This window comes from Typopeltis vanoorti, chromosome 16, assembly GCF_054136105.1.
Source record: "Typopeltis vanoorti isolate ZY-2024b chromosome 16, IOZ_Tvanoo_1.0, whole genome shotgun sequence".
Lineage (NCBI taxonomy): Eukaryota > Metazoa > Arthropoda > Arachnida > Uropygi > Thelyphonidae > Typopeltis > Typopeltis vanoorti.
Window position 1 is genome coordinate 102,834,354 of NC_143564.1, and position 13,426 is coordinate 102,847,779.

The window sequence follows — 13,426 nt, forward strand, 5'->3', positions numbered from 1 at the left end:
GCACACATACTGCAATTTTTTCTACTGTTATCCCCCAGTGCACTCAAGGAGTAATAGAACTCTTCTGATTCCTATCCTGCATAGCCAATTATAGATCTTATTAGCTTTATATTCAAAAAAAGAAACCAAGAGAACGTATTTTGCATTATGTTTTCGTTGTTGACAACAAACAATGCAATCTTAACCATTACAGTATGAATTTACGAAATATTACACCGAGTAAAAGTTGTTCGGTGTTGGCCAATATTTTTCATTCATTTATGAATTTTTTTAGAAGCCATAAAGGTATCCAAAGTCAATAAACTGGAATGTACCGCTATTCTCATTTGCAAGACTTCACTTGCTTAGTTATAAAAAAAAATTGAATTTTGGTATTTTCTTCCAAGAGTATTATTAATATAATAAAAGCATAAAAACAGGATTTTAAATTACGCAGATATTAACATATTCTTTAATTACCACCTCGACCATTAGCAACATGTTCAGATTAAATTTAGATCCTCCTCCGGTTCGCTATTACTTCATTGGTAACTTTTTATGATGCACTCTACGTGAAAGGTAGATACATCATTGTTTCTTAGCGTATAGGATAAGAAATATATTGATTCAACCAAATGCATTAGGGGGTTACCCTTCCCGAGGTAGGATAGGCCCTTAGGAACGTCTTGGAAGCCCAAGATTTTCAAGAAACGCGAGTGTAGTTGAATGTGACTATATTCTATGGTCGGTTTGTCTGGTGGTGAGGGGAAACCTGAGTACCCGGCTAAAATCCTCACGTCCTCAGCCTGAGACCGACTAACTCAGCACAGATCAGAATAAATCGATACGTTTTATTATATACATATTTTTTAAAGAACCTTTGGCTGGAATCGAACACGGCTCCTTCGACTCTGCGAGCGAGCACGCTACTGTGGACCGAAGCTCTGTTCGCTAATTAGCGTTATATCTTGTGGCTTTCTCGGTAACGAATTCGATGTAGCGGAAAAATCTGCTCTTTCCTTATGACATTTGATTTCGTGCTTCCCAATCAGTACAGCACTTTCTCCTTGATGCCTCTGAAATGTTGATTTTGTTTTCTCCCCTCAGTGTTCAACAAAAAGATTTCGCGATTTTGGCATGTGATTAGAACCTGCTATAATCGTGTCATTTCTGTCTAAATACAAAGCATTGAAGTGTTAACCCACCGACGTTAATTTTTATTATCAATCAGCGCTAACTTTAAGGGAATTATCAACAATTGTTGGTCCTTATAAAAGCCTTCCTAATTTATTTCCTAAGTTCAAATAGTTTTGGCAAGATATTTGTTCAGTGATAGAAACAGTGAACTTCAATTAACTCGTCGAACGCCAGCCGTAGAGTTCCGGAATTATTCTCGCCTCAAAATAAAATTACCAAATTTAGGCAAACAACGCAGTTAACAAACTAAGGTATTGCAAGTGGTACCTGTATAGTAATATAGGCAATAAAATGCTTTTTGTTATTATTGGAAAAACGGTTAATATCAGTGTCTTTGCAACAGGCGCCAATTTTAACTTAACAAACGAAACTGACTTTTTTTTTTTTTGTCAACTTTATAAGTTCTTCCGTTTTCTTATCAAGAGGGCAGTGGGTCGAATCCCACTCTGTATGTGAATCTATTAATGTGGGTGATGATTTTCATTGCCTGACTCGAGACTGCTTTTTTTTTTTTTTATTGAAGGCGCGAGTTCTGTGGGAAAAAAAAACTCCACGTTTGTTCTCTCGAGGAGGTTCGGATATTATCGAACTTTTATCTCACCCACGATATTGTCGTATGATAGGTTTACAAACTTTTGTAGGCAGGATTGAAATAAAAAATGTAACTGTACGCTATAATCGAAATAAAGTCTGTACCTTATTACGTTTATTTTCACGATTTTGCTTAGAAGATCCGCTCTGTTGTCAAAAGGTATACAATACATGTCCTATAATTTGAAACGGGTGCAAAAGTGAAAATATTCGACATAATTTATTACTCTAATATGGGAAAGCATTACTTGTAATGAACAATGTTAGGAAAATAAAAATACATTTGTTTCTAAAGTCGATAACAGGTTGCGCATCTCCTCTCTGAGGATTTCGACTACCACACATCCCCTAGAGTGAGTCAGGCAATAAGAAATCCACAGCCTCACAATTTCAAATTTGCTAAAAACTGTACTGATAGACTATATAAACTTCAATTAATTTTGTATTTGGAATATCAAATATTTTATCGAATCACCGAAATAATACGTAATTTGTATGCTACAAATTTCAATAAAGAACCTACAACACCTCAGCTATGATGCGAAGCACTTTTTATGACTGCGATTATTATCCTTACTGATTAATTATATGGTGCATACAATTGGTTTCTGAAACATCTTATTTTATAATAAGATAAGAACCTTATTTTGAGAGGTCAAAAGACATCTCGAAAGTTCGGCCTTCTCGTTGAACTTACGTATAGTAACTACACCTTTGACTGGAGCATAAAATTATTAAAACAGAAATTATGCGTCCTGTTTTGGAAAAGCAGATTCTTAATGCCAACATTCGATTGGTTTACAACGTGAATTTTTTATCTGATTAAAACGTTAAGAACGAAAAATGTTTCATGATATACAGAAGTATCTAGCTCGTGAAAGATTGTTACCGTTTAACATAGCACCTGGACGGTAATCAGGTTAGATAATCCGAAATCCCTTTACCTTTCCGTCGACGTCGCTGCGATGACAATCTGAGGAAAGGGTGTTCTGTGGGAAATTAAAATTGCACAAAATAATCCTCTGAATTAGAGAAAGGGGGGGGTAACTTCTGCAGTACACTTGGAGGGAGGGTGAGTGTTAAAAAAATCAAGAGTGTTGTATGGTAACCCAGTGGAGAGGCCACCGCCTATGGCAAATACTTCATTTGTTCAAGCATGGTGGTCGAAGTGAAAACGGGAAGAATTTTTTTTTTTAATGCGATTTAAAGAAATAACTCTGATAACTTAAGATTTTTTAATTTCTCTCAGTGTATCTCAATGAGAGTGAATTCAGGCGGAACGCATGTTAGAAGTCATAAATATGATCACTGGAAACATTTATAGGTTGTTGTTTTTTTTTCCGCGAAATTTGTCAAATGTATTTATTTTGCACAAATTTTACAGGTTTTGACGAAACTATGCTATTTCCATCTAAACCAGCTTCTGTCATTAAATTAGAATTTACGCTGTTTTAAAGTAAATCGATCGACAGCTCTGAAATTACAAATATGACACCTGTTTCGTGTTATCATCATTAATTGTGACGTTTGATGTAATTACCATATAACAGCTTCTTGGAATTATATAATGTGAAGAAAGAAAGTCAAGTTTTCTTCCTCTATACGGGCCAATCATATGTTGACTCTTGGGATCGATGGATAGCGGAAGTTTCATTCTAGATTGGTTAGTTGGTTTGGATATACGGCCCAAGCAACGTAAGGCTATGATGCTCTTGTGGGATGAAAAACCCATCAAAGGTTCTTGGTGTCCTAGATGGGATTTGAAGTAATTTTAGAAGACTCTGCCGTGGGAGAGTGTTGCCGCTATAGGCGGTTTTAATTGTCCTAACCAACGGTCAGCACTTCTGATTTGCACTGATAACAGCAACTGGCTTGGTAACAACGACGCCATTCGGATGGAAAGACCTAGGTTCAAACTGGGGGTTGAATGAATTTTTGGACTTTTTTCAGCTGAAGGCGAGTTAGTCAGCCTCATAACGAAATGTAAGGGTTTTACCCTCTCGCAAATAAAAATCAGTCAGAAAATCCACGTATTTAACAGAGACATAATACACTGATCCTCACAGCTTTAGCTGTTTCTGCTGAAATTCAAATAGTCCCCAAATGAAAAGGCAATGCATTCTGAATCCAAACTAGCGCTAAGATTATTATGATTAGCGTCAATTTTGATTGGACCAGATAATCTGAAGTTACTGATCATATTATGGTCCAAATCGTACATAGATACACATATCCTGTTGAATTGAGTAGACAAAACATTGTTAGAATACTCAAGAAATAAAATTGTATCGAGTGTGCCTTCCTGCTCGTGATGACAAAATGAATAAAACACTTTAGCGTATGGTGCACAGTCCGCGCGGTTAGCCTAGTGACTATGGGCTTCGCAACCATATGCCTGAGAAAGGGGTGTCCTGGGTTCGATTCCCGTCGCCGACATGAAGAGTTTAAGGATCTTTCTCAGACATAGCCAAGCTAGGCTTCCTTGGGCGTGGACAGCAGGGTTTCCCCCAGTTTATCTGGGGTTTTTCCTCCCGCAAGCAGGCAAACCGACCCGGTCTGATTTTCCTTTTCAGTCGTTTCCGACCGTAGATTACTTTGTAGGCATTGCCCACAAAGTATTCTTGCTGAGATTTTTACAGGGTAGTTCACACCATTGCTTTACCCAACCCCCTAATTTTATCCGGGATCTGGACCGGCATATGGCTGGGACGTATTCATGACTGTAATGCATGTGTGTTCACGGGGACGGTTTGCCTGTTTTGAGGGACGAAAATCCCCCACTTCCCTATGAGATCGGCTAACTCGCTTTTAGTTGAAAGAGACCTAATAAAGGTTCCTCACGTCACCGACGGGAATCGAACCCAGGTCTTTCCGACCAAAGGGCTTCGTCTATACTACTCAGCTATGGAGGCTCACCGGTCCCGTGAACAGACGATATACAGACATAGGATATACCGGAAGGCATAGGGCTAGTCACCTTACCCTAGGGACGGCTATGACTTAGAAGAGCTTAAGTCTGTAACAGGCCAGTAGGCCTAATACGTAGTACAGAGAAGGAGTATGTGGTGCACTCATGCAATTCGTGACATGAGGAAGAGACAAAATTTGGTAGGGTATTGTGCAATAGAATAATAAGGAGACAGGAGAACCATCGGACAGGTAATAAGGGGCATTACATAGAGGGGTATAAGAAAAGAACACATAGAAGTTGACAATATGCTGGAAAATACGATCACCTACCATCAGTAAAGCTTATTATTCCTGCTGAAGGATAAACAGGCCTGAGAGCGGCGGATCATGCTCGATACAATTCTGTGGCAACAAATGCCGTTCTTCCACCAGAACAGATAACCGCACCAAGTGACTGAGGCAGTGCGCTGCTCCAGGCACATGCTTAGTCAGATTTAAGTTTGGAGATCGTGTTGTCAGCGTCTTCCATACGTTCTCTCGGAATCCAAACTAGCGCCAAGATCTTTATAGATAAGCATGAATTTTGATCTCTCCCTCTCTTCAACGATCAAACAGCGTCTGGATTCTGTTCGTAGGCTAAAACTCGGACTCAAAGAACAAGTGACTCAATAATACGTCACTCTGCTGATTGTGGTAGCCTTCACCGGCTCTTCTTGTAATGGTTCCTGTGACCGAAACAATAATAAGCTCCGTTAATTATGCTAAAACTGTATTAATATAATTTTAGTACAGTACTGTTCACATCGTCCACTATGGCCTGCCGATACAGGTAACGTCGGAACCCAGTGACAGCTTTGGATAGTCTGTGTACCGTGAGTGTTCTAAGAATTTGATAATCGAGAAACTCACTTCTAGAGATCAAATACGGTTAAAACACATCTATGCAACAGAATTCGAACCCACAGCCTTTTGATAGCAAAGTAGAGATGCTCGGCCTTGACGATCGAGTTTAAGAAGAATCTTGTTGAATATATATATATATATATATATATATATATATATATGGTTGGCAGGCTCGAAATAACAAGAAATAAATACTACAATTCGTAATATTTATTTCTTGTGTAATTGCACGATACACACTATGGTAAGCAACTTGCCGAACCATCTCAGTGTTTCACGAATGTTACAATAGGAAAAAAAAATTAATAGACAACTCAACAACAGTATTTTGGGATTCGTCAGTTATCAAGAAATGGGTTGAGGATTTGTCCGCTGTTGGGGGAACTAGTGCAAATCTTTACGTGTATTAAATTATCATTTTCCTTCCTTACACACTGCGTCAGTGTCTCTTGGGGTAGGGACCCTTTGGACGCTGAATATATGTTCTCGAGAATGCCTTTTAAGATGTTTTCGCAAAATGTGCACTCAGCTATTGAAAACAGGTGTTTGGAATCCTTACAAAAAACCTGTAGAGCCATTTAAATTGTTATAGCAATCTGAACACCAGCAAGGACAAACACTGTAATTTTACCCAATAGCAATCCATCCCGCTGAATAATTTTATCTCTTCTTCTTTTACAGAGCCGTCCTTAGCCCTTCCAAACCGTATCCGTTCCGAGGATAAGGTGGTTAGCCCTATGCCTCCCGGTGTGTCTGTCTGTAGACGTGTGTTCACGGGGCTGGTTTGCCTGTTCTAGGGGACAAGAAATCCCCTATCTCCGTATCAGACCGGTTAACTCACTTTTAGCCGAAAGAGACCAGATTCCTCGCGTCACTGACGAGAATCAAACCCAGGTCTTTCCGACCAAAGGGCTGTGTCTATACGAACTGAGCTACGGAGGCTCGGATAATTTTATATTAGAAATATATAAAAATAGTATTGCAGCAATGCACTATAGAATGTCGAAGTAGTTCGATTAATATTTAGGACACCCTTTAAAAAGTATCATTTCAAATTTAAAAGTGATACTGACAATCGGTTGGTCATTTTTCTTTTGTCAGATATTCACCAACAGCGATTAATTTCCGTTGATAATTGTCAGTTTTGCGAGGAGTGGTGCCAATGAATAATGTAGATATATTATTTATTAAATTTAAGAAATAATATATCTACATTATTCATTGTAATACAGAAACAGAAAATAACTCTGAATAGTTACGATAATTACCAAAATTATTAAATGCAGCAACCAGTGCTAATACGTTGTTAGAATGAATTAGCGATTATTGGCCGTTTGTCGCGACAATGCCGCGCCATCTCTTGGTGCAACACACTTACTACCTATTGATTGAAGTCTTTTATTGTAGGTATACGTTCTCTAATCGGACTAAAGTGTGAGAGTAAAAAAAAAAAACATGTCTTCATGTGAGATCGGATAACTCAGCGTTAGTTGAAAAGTTTTATTAAATGTTTCTTTTTGTGAAATGGAAACTAAAAATTCTTCCAAATATTGAAATGATAGTGTAAATGGAATATTAAATAACTTGTAATAATTCATTCCGAAGTCTGCTCTTTGTAAAGAGGATAATATATGAAAAAAAAAAAAAATGGTTTCACATAAGTGAAAGGTGTTCTACTTCACCATTACTTATAGCAGTATAGAAGCGTACATGAATATTACGTAATGAATTTTGAAAAATTGTTCGTTAATAGATTTAACCAGAACTGTGAGAAAAAAGTTACGATTAAGATAAACTGTGAAAATAAGTAAAAAATAAAAATAAAATCAATCTAGACTAGAGAATGACCCTAGAAAGGTGCATCATTTGTAGTGAAAAAGAACAAATTATATGAAGTGAGAGAATTAGCAAAACTACTAGAGAGAAACCAATAAAAGAAGCTAGAAGTATACCTCATGTTAAATTACTTTAAAAGTAGCGAGTTAAGGAATAGATCACACTGAGTTACTACAAAATAAAATGAAAATAAGCTAATCTGTGACATACTGCTTGGAAATAAGTCAGCGAACACCAGTGTGAGGAACAAACAGCCATGCCGCCAACCTTAATCAGATGTAGGACCTCCTTTCGCTGTGATGACTACAGCAATCCTACGAAGCATACTTTCCACAAGCGTACAATAGTGATCAATGAGAATTTTGGACCATTCTTCCTGTAGGCATGTAATGAGGTCCTGGACGGTTGTGGAGCGGACGTCCCTTGATTTCAAATGACGCTCAAGTTCACCCCGCAGATGTTCAATGCCTACAAACCACGCAGTTACAGCAGCCTAATGGGTACAGTACATTGTCTTGATGAAAGGGACAAAGGTCAGAAATGCCACAAAGTATGAAGCTTTTTTTTTTAACGATAGCGGAATGGGTTAAGATTTGAAATTACGGCTGAAGCCAGTGTATTATGTCCGATAACTGGATATATAATTTCCAGACTAGTTTCCACCTCAGTATATGAGACCGGCTAACCCGTCTTCAATTTGATAAGATTGTATAAATATTTCTTTGCATCCTAGATGGAATTGAACCTTGGTGTCTTTACAAAAAAAAAAATATTCTCGTTACCGAATTATTTTCAATATGTTTGCATAATCCTAAAAACCACCTCTAAAGACAAATCACTGAACGTTTTCATCTATTTACTATGAACAACACAGTCTCACACCTGACAAAGGTCATAATCTTCAGCCTAAAGACGATTACATCCAAACCTATAGTGAGATTCGAACCCGCGCTCTATCGATTGGATTGCAGAAGAGCCATCTACTCGGCCGACAGGGAATATAACTTTGAGAATGGCCAGCCTTGTGAAACATAAGAATTTGAATTTAATTTCAAACTGCTCGATTATCTCCACAATTATATTGATTCATTTTGACGGTTGCAAACGATTTCACTTTTTTGGGCTTCTCCAAAATTTTAAATAATGGAAATGCCTCGTTAATAAAGGAAGTTTACTGTGAAAATATCTAGGTAAACGTTTCAATTTTTGTGACTTCAAGAATTTTTATAGTTAAACTCCATTTGTATGCAGCATTTCTTCAATGTTTAAAATATCGCATTTTTGACGCCAAAAAAATAAAATAAAAATATTGTAAGAAAACGGTATGCATAGTCATCATTTTTTCCATATCCCTAGTAGAAATCCGGCACTTTCTGTACATCACCACCGAGCGAGACAGTAGGAAAAACATCCGCTTTTTCCCCAGCAAGTAGAAATTTTCCTAAACTAATTTTATGTCAAAATCTACTAACTTTCATAATTTTCAACTCAGAAAGGGAAGTTGCCTTAGATTGGGTTTTCGAGTTTGAGAGGTTAAAAATTAAGGATAGATTACAGTTCTTTTATGTACAAATAGCGGTGAGGCCCACATATTTCCTGATACCCCTTTCTTACATAAGAAAGGCTCATTTAAAAATCAAGAAAGAAGAAATTGTAATTTATAAATGACTAATTTTCTTTGATTAGTTATTGATCAGTTGTTATCATACTGTTTCAAATTTCAAAGGATAACTATCAGGCAAGTATACGTTTTTATAAACTGTGGCCAGTTCCCTATTCATAAGTTGCTTTGCATATGAAGTAACTTTCATGAACAATGCAACAATCTCTCCGATACATAAACTTGTGAAACCTCGTTCATTTTGTTAGAACTGGCTAAGTTTATGCACCGTTATAAAAAATTATATGCAACTATTTTTGATGGAAATCGGTTGAACAATATGGTTTTTAGTGATGTCTGCGTTAAAGAGCTCAGCTTTCCTCTCATAAAAAAACTTGCATAGCAAAATGTTTTTAATCCTAATTTGGTCGAAAAATTGATTAGATTTAATACTTCAAGGTGATGTTAAATGAACAGAAAATGTTATGTTCTTTTGAATAGTGGATAGATGATATTTAACTGCGAATCAAAATAACCAGTGACCATCTCAAGAACATTTGGCTTAGGCTTGTATTTTTGATTTATAAAGAAGTATCGGAGTACGAAACATAAAAATACAATAATAGAAACAAATACATCATGGTAACATTTGCACAATACTTTGTCATTGGCTATCCAAGTGTTGGATACACAGGGACTGCAGTTCCTTCGAAAATGATATTATCTGCACTTCGCTTAAAATATGGCATCATTTAACTATAATCTTAAATACGATATCGTGCGTTTTTTTTTTTTTTCTAATTGAGGTGCTTGTATACTTGACATAGCTTTGAGTTATTTAAGAATTTTGGTTTAATTGTTCCATCATCGTTTGCATCGGAGAATGTATCCATACCAAAATACCTCCCTTCCAGAGGTATTTTAGCATGGATGGAACATTAAAAAATCTTAACAAGCTGCAAATAAACACACATCACGGATCTATAAACAATTACATTCTAAAGTTTGTCAAATATTCTTGAATGATATGGCTTGCACAGTTATCTCAGTAGAAAGCGCTCCTGCACGCCAAAAATTCCTTTATTTTATTCCGATTACTCGTACAACTAATTTTTAGGGGAGCATACGCAACGTTAGAAACTATATTTCGAAAGCTGTCGAATAATTAAACTTATTGAGGTCTCTGCGAAAGACGCGACCCACATTCCTTACGACCCGTTTGACCTTTAGCCCTCTTGAATTGAAATTCTATAAAAAGCATAAATAATTCGAGATAACATTTCGAATTTAGACAAAATCATTTGAACGACGCGATTTGCAGAAATGGTCGAGGAGGAAGCATCCTCTCAGCTGAAAAATCTCTGGACTGAAACCACAAGTGCATCATATTTCTTAATTACATATCATCAGGGGAGTTTTCGGCCTGGGAAAATATCATCCCTCCGTGATTTCGGGTATCGCTTTTTCGAAAAGTTCTTATAAATATTCGTCGGAGCATGGAACCGAATTCGAATCCAAGTCTCGTTAACCGGAGAGTGCATGTGAGTGAACAACACCGGGCGGCACTCAGAGAGATGGTGAAACTTGACTGTTTTACTAGAATTTCTCATGAGTTGAAGGAGGGTGGTTATTAAAACATCATTTCATCAAGTTATTTCCTCTCTTTTTTATCTGTCTCAAATGGAATTTAAAGATTTTAATTGCATGAAACAGGCGCCTGCGCTCTGCTGTATATAAGTACATAAGATCTTTAATTTAAGATCTTATGTGCTTGCATGAGTAGGGACACTTCTTTACCTCTACAATGATTTTAACTAACCAAATCCAAAATCACTACCTTTTGCTAATTATCAAAATTTGTATTATCTCACAGAAATCTCTTCAAAAAAAAGAAGTAAATTTAAGAAAAAGACACATTTTCAGACTAATAAAAGTAGCTGAGAGACTCGAACTATGTCATAACGTGAAGTTGGCATAAGGCAACCCAAGTTTTCCAACTTTAAATATTTTCAAGGAAGTCAAGTTACGGCACTCTTTCGGTATCGTTCCCCCAACTACATTTTTCTATTTTATGTGACGTTAGTTTGTTTAAAGCAAACAGGTTCATTAGGAAAATCTTGTTTTCTTCCATATATACTCCCATATCCTTCGACGAAATCATCTTAATAAAAAATAATGTACACTTCTTTTTTGCTATGAATAAAAAAAAAAAAATAAGCATTTTGGGCTGATCGTTTCCAAGCCATATTCTTTCCGTTTTTATAGGTCATTTGTTTTAACAGATATCTGCACTGGTTCTAAAATACCGAGTCGACTACACTAAGTGTAACACTATCTGCAAGTTTCCCTTCTCATAAATTGGAATGCACGTGAAATTTGTCGTATCATATGACACTCTTTATGAAGGAAATATTGAATAAATAATCCCTTGTAGAGCTGTTTAGACGAAACGAATTGGAACAGTATTCGCATTAGAACTCTAGCTGTTAAAATGCGTCTACCCTTAAGGGATGTATCTATCCACACATTTTCCAATTTTTACAGCCAACCCTGACAAGGTTGTTGAACCTTTGACATATATATATATTAGTACTACTAATGGGATAAGTATTCCCATGATAAGTTATTAACATTGGGGTTGAATATTTGTCAGTTGTAGGTTTGTGAAAATGCATGCGAATGGATATTTTTCAAAGAACAGCAGTGAAGGAGATGAAGAAAATGTGGGTGAGTTGAGAGTTGGAATGGATGTCTACCACACGTATTCGTGCAAGTTGAATGCTCTCTTCAAATACAGAGCTAAGAATTTTTGAAGCAGTAGAGGGGGAAAAACCTTGCGTGTGTGAGAAGTTTATACAAAAAATATATTTCAAGAAGGGAGATTATAACTTGTAACTTAGAGACGCAAGTGTTGTTTTGTTTCGCAAATTATGTTCCCCACTAATTTGCGTATCGACTTGTAATTATTTGGAAGCAACTAAAGCTATGAGGCCAGTGCATTATTTCTGAAGTTAAAAAAAAAAAAATCTGTAAATTGTGCGTGCTCTTTGGTTCAGTTTGTCTGTTTTGCGATATGTCTACGGACGGGATTCGACCATCTGCAAGATAACCAAGGCCATGAAATGGACTGAGCTATGGAGGCACCTAATTGTGTAGAGCAACATATTTCTAATAATATGGCAAAAACCATCGAGGAAAAAAAATATACACATTTTTTCTAGCAAATACGAAAAAAACCTCGTAACAGACTGACACTTGACTATTATTTTCAAAGTAAGCAAGCAGTAGTCAATGCAGAAACTCAAATACAAAGCACGCACACAATTAGGTGAGAATTTTCTAGATGGTAAACAAGCTGATGAATTCCACTCATTATTTAAAGGACTAGAGGAACAAGTTGGATGGAAGAATTCTGAAGATGCACAATGTCAACATAATACGGGAATGTGGAGAGGTGATCAAAAACAGCCGTAATGGATAGATTTCTTTAACTACAATAGTGGCCAATTAAACTTCCAAGAGAGAAAGACGTTAAGGAAAATGTTGGGACGTTTTCAACTGTCATTAAAGAAAAAACCGAAAACATCATTAAGAACCAGAAACGAAGCTGTTTTAATTCTGCAATTACTAAAGAAATTATGGTGCAGTATTTCAGGATTTGCTATTCCAAATAACATTTTATTTCTCAGAAAATATCAAGTTCTTTGTTAAGGATTTAAGCAGTGACCAAAGTCCAAAAATTAAGACTAAAATGTCTGATAATTGAGATTCGTCTCTTAGAAGTAGTTCATAATCAAGACGTTTTTATCCTAGCTAGAGGACTTAAATAAACGAATAAGTCTGGATGAACTAGCATTCAAAAGGAATTACACAACCTTGATATATTTGATGTCCACGAAGTACGTAACGCATCTTTCTACCAAATGCAACAGAACAGTGCTACACGAAATAAGAAAATGAATTTGTTATGCAAATTTGGTGCATTAATTTTAGGAAAATGTGACATAACAGAATGAAACCAAAACTTAATCGACTACTTTTTAAAGAATTTCTAAGACAGTAATCAAATAATCATTAAGAGAGAAGGCATGAAAACAGCATGCAAAGATAAGGGCAATGACTTTTTGTTTCTTAAAAAGTAGTTCTTAATTTAAAGTCTCTCTCTCCTCTTAAATTTCTTCAACTGCTACAATATTTAATTGTTTAACAACCAGAAAACGTAAAATATGGACACAAGTCTTAATTGATAAACACTCCCTTTACTTGAAATGGGATGAAATATTTTGACTATTTTTCTGTCCCTCTTTAACGATGCTAATTTATATTCATTCACCCTTTCGTTTACTAGTTCCTTGTCCACCACGCCCTCGGCAATAACAGTAAAACTGAAAGATGTAATGAATGGACTCT

The 13,426-nt window shown here is 36.3% G+C and overlaps 1 protein-coding gene across 1 annotated transcript in view; it reads left to right on the forward strand.

Moving 5' to 3' along the window:
• Positions 1–13,426, forward strand: part of Fs (Follistatin) — a 64,784-nt gene that overhangs the window by 40,076 nt on the left and 11,282 nt on the right. The window lies entirely within an intron of this gene.